General features: G+C 59.6%; 1 long non-coding RNA gene across 2 annotated transcripts; it reads right to left on the reverse strand.

Annotated features, from left to right (window-relative positions):
• Nucleotides 1-283: 283 nt before the first annotated feature.
• On the reverse strand, nt 284-3,339 carry LOC128152215 (uncharacterized). 2 transcript variants are annotated; one of them, XR_008238557.1, is made up of 2 exons: nt 3,176-3,339; nt 284-803 (listed from the first exon to the last, which is right to left on the reverse strand). It is a non-coding gene; the product is annotated as an uncharacterized LOC128152215 (long non-coding RNA). The 2 variants fall into 2 exon arrangements; XR_008238556.1 differs by lacking the exon at nt 3,176-3,339 and adding an exon at nt 2,488-3,063.
• Between the last annotated feature and the right edge of the window lie 714 nt (nt 3,340-4,053).

Here is a 4,053-nt window from a genome sequence, read left to right on the forward strand (position 1 = left end):
AATCTCTTTCCCCCCCCCCCTCCTTTAATTCATTAAACAGGTGCCCTCTGGCAGTTCAGACTCTCCTGGAGATCCAGGATGCGAAGGCGCCCGCCTAGGGTTGAGCAGGTGACCGTGGGCTGCCAAATTGAAAGGTTGAGGTTTTTCTTTTGGGGTGGATTTTAATATTCACCCCCCACCTGGTGCTGAGTGTGGGTCCTTCATGGGGGTGGGGGGGAGGATGTCCTGCCTCCGTAAAGAAACGGGCGAGAAACCTCCGCGAACAAAGGAGAGGATGCGGGAGCCCGCAGCGAAAGAGCTTTATTGGCACGGCACGACCCGACGGGCTCCTTGCGGCATCCGCACCGGCGGGGATGCAAGCCCAGGGAGGGCTGCCCCAAAATACCTGCAGCACCCCGGGGAAGGGGGGGGTGCAAAGAGGCGTCCCAGGGACCCCGAGCTGCTGTCAATGCTCCCGCGGGCACCGTCCCAGCGGCGAGGGTCTGCGTGCAGGGCTGCAAAGAGAGATGGACCCCCCCGCGCCATCATCAAAGGGCCCCCCCCAGCCCGGGGACAGCTCTGCAGCCGCCCCACAGGGTGGGGGGACCATCCCCTCCAGTAAGGCCCTTCTTTGCCCAGTGGAAAGCACCTGCTGGGAACGCTGGGCCGGCCATGGGGATGGAGGGATGCGGGGCAGGTTGGCCTCCAGCTGCAAAAAGAAGGGAAGGGAGGAGAAGGGATGGGAGAAGGGCAGGGAGGTGAAGGGCCCCAGCAGGGAGGTGGGGGGGGGGGGGGTGGCGATGGGTTCCCAGGCACCTCTCTGGCTAAAAAGGTGGAGGAAAAAAAAAAAAAAATTCAGTAAAAATAAAAAGCGTGAAAAAGGAGGGGAAAAATAAAACAGCGGGGTGGTGGCGGAGCAGCCCCCGCGCTGCGTTAGGCCGCGGGGTCGCAGCATCCCTCATCACCCTCCCCTCCCGCCGCCTGGGGCTTCCCGTTTCTTCAATTTTATTTTATTTTCTGAATTATTCAGGTGCTGTTCCCCCCCCCCCCCCCCGCCATCGCTTCCCCCCCTCTGCTCGGCTCCTCGCACACACACGCCTCTCGCCGGGGCTGTGTTAGGGGTATAATGAGGCAGCCGATGGGTAATTGGGATCTTTTGTAGGGAGGATGTATGGCCGGGGCAGCTGCTGGGGGGGGGGGGCAGCTGGGGGGGGGGGGAACGACGACGACAGCATTACCATACAAAGGGAACAAATGACATGTTTATCCCTCCAAGAGATTTACGCCCGGCCTCGCCCTGCAGACACAGCTCTTCCCCCCCCCCCCCCCTTCTTCTCCCCGGCACTTTTGATTTAAATTATAAGGATTAAAGGGGAGGGGGGGGGTGGAGGGGAAAGACACACAAGCAGCCACCGGAAAAAAAAATTAATAATAATAATAATAATAATAAAGCTTTAAAAAAATAAAGAAAAAAAAAGCAGCTTTGCCCCAGCCTCCCCCTCCCCACCGGGGGAGCAGCATGAGCCTCGGTGACCCCAAGACCTGCCCTTGCTTTTAACAGGGGGATCCCCCCCCCCCGGGCTCTGCGGAGAAAAGGAGAGAAAAAAGGCAAAACACAAAGCGGCGGCACCGGGGGGCAGCAGCCGCGGCCCCCCCCGGGGCCCACCCGCGGGTCACCCCCGAGTGACAGCTCCAGATTTCATTCCCAGGGGTATCTATACGCGCAGGGACATTCCCCCCCCCCTCTCCTTTTTCCCCTGGATCCCCCCAAAAAGGTACCGTCCCCCCCCCCACGTCGTGTCGTGTCCCCCCCCCCCCCCACTTTCCGCGCTGCGGATGCCACCTGCGCCGGTGCGCAGCGCTGCCTGCGGCCGGGTTTTTTTTGGGGGGGGGGGGGGGGAGGATGTATGTATGGTTTGGGGTTTTGGGGGGGGGGTTCCGCGGGTGCGGAGAGCCGCGGAGCCGCCTCCGGCCTCGATGCTGGTCAGCCTCGTTCTTGGCATTCACCGCGTGCCTTAATTGTATGGACATTTAAATCAAGGTCCGCTGTGAACACGGAGAGAGGGGCCTTTCCTCGGGAGGGAAAAAAAAAAAAAAAGAGAATAAGAGGGGGAAATTATTAAAAAAAAAAAAAAAGATAGATAATAAGAGGGGGAAGTTATTTAAAAAAAATAAAAATTAAAAAAAAAAAAAAAAAGGGAGGGGGGTTAAGGAGGGGAGGTGGGAGCGGGGGCCGCGCTGCCCACCGCCCCCGCGGAGCCCAGCCTTTTGTTCTCCGCGCTCCGCGGAGGGCTCGGCGCACCCTTCCCGACGGGTGTGTGTGTGTGTGTGGGGAAATAAAATCCAACCTGACCTCCCCCCCCCGGAAAGAAAAAAAAAAAACAAAAAAACCCAAACAACCCTCCCCCAAATGATATAAAAGCAAAGAAATGAAAGGCTGCGGGGGGCTGCCCCGGGCAGGGGCCGGGGCGGCGGTGGGGGGGGGTGCTGGGGGGGGTGCCCCGTTACCTGCCCTCCGTCTCTGCCCGCCGCTGCCCGCTCTCTGCCGCTTTCCCCGAGCCCCGCCGCGTTGCTATAAAGGGGGGGTCTGGAGGAGCGCAATAAAACCTTCCCCCGTTCGCCTGCTGCAGTCAATCCTTTCGCTCAGATCCCAAGTGGTGCAAAAAAAAGAGGAGAGGGGCCCATCTGGCTTCTCATCAGCTTTGTCAAGTCTTGCATACGCTAAAATGCTAATGACCTAGATAGCTCATGCAAAATGCAGCAGAGAGAGAGGGAGAGGGAGAGGGAGGGAGCAGCGAGGGAGGGAGGGAGGGGGAAAGGCAGAGGGAGGGGGAGAACCCGGGAGCATCACCCCCCCCCTCCCCATCGCCCCCCCCCCCCTCCGTCCCAGCCCTTGCTGGCCAATGCACCTTGGTAGGTACGAGCCGGGCTTTGATTTGAAAGGTCACCCGGGTACGGCGGGGGGGGGACACACACACACAGGCAGAGCCCACCCATAAACCGCCCTGGCTTCGTCCCCCCCCCTCCTCCTCCTCCCCGCCCCAACCCTCCGAGGGGGGAAGAAAGGGCGCGGGGGCCCCCATTGCACCCCCCACCCCCTCCCCAGCGGGGTGCTGTCCTGTGTGTGTCCCCCCCCCCCTTCCCGGCCTGACCCCAACCCCCCCGCCCCCCAAAATAAAAGGAGCGAAGGCAATACCCCCTGCGGCACCCCGCGGTGGTCCCTCCGTCCGGCAGCCGGTGCAGCAGCGCGGCCAGGCGCGTAATCCCGCGGAAGATGCTTGGGAAGGGAGGGGGGGGGGGAGAGTGCCCCCCCCCCCCCGCGCTATGCGGAGGAGAGGTGAAAATGCTATCTATCTATCTAAAAAAAAAAAAATTTATATATATAAAAACCAAATATATATAAAACCAAAATATATATAAAAAATAAATATATAAAAAAATAAATATATGTATAAAAATAAATATATATATATAAAATATATATATATATATATATAAAAAAAGCAAAGGGAAAGGGGGGGATGAAGTCGGGCCGGCGGCAGGGAGCGGAGCGGGCGGCTGGAGGGGCGCGGAGGCAGCGCGGAGCGCGGAGCAGCCGGGCGGGCGTTGCGCGGAGAGAGGAGCTGTCAGCGGCGCCTTCTCATTTATCATTAGCCAGCCCTAATCTTGCTCGCTGTCCTCCTTCGGTGATGTTGATCCACTTTCCCTCCCTCCTCCCCCAGCCTCCCCCACCCCCCCCCCCACCCCCTTTCCCCGCACACCCCCTCCCCGTAAAGGATTATTCAGCCAAAAAAAAAAAAAAAAAAAAAAAAAAAAAAATCACAGCTGCTGACTCCGTGCGCCGAAAACAAGGCGGCTGCAGCCCTCGCCCCCAGCCCCTCTCCCGCAGAGATGCTCCGGGTGTTGTCCGCAGAAATGCTGCCTTTTAAAACAAGGAGCGACCCGCGGGGAGAGAGCCTCCAGCCCTGCCCAGCTCCCCCCCGCCGCCCCCCGTCGCCTCCCTCACCCTCCACCCGGTTGAGGGTGGTGGTGGGGGGAAACCCCTGCCCTGCTCCCCCCCCCGCCCACCCCCGG

This window comes from Harpia harpyja, chromosome 15 (assembly GCF_026419915.1).
Source record: "Harpia harpyja isolate bHarHar1 chromosome 15, bHarHar1 primary haplotype, whole genome shotgun sequence".
Taxonomy (NCBI): Eukaryota; Metazoa; Chordata; class Aves; order Accipitriformes; family Accipitridae; genus Harpia; species Harpia harpyja.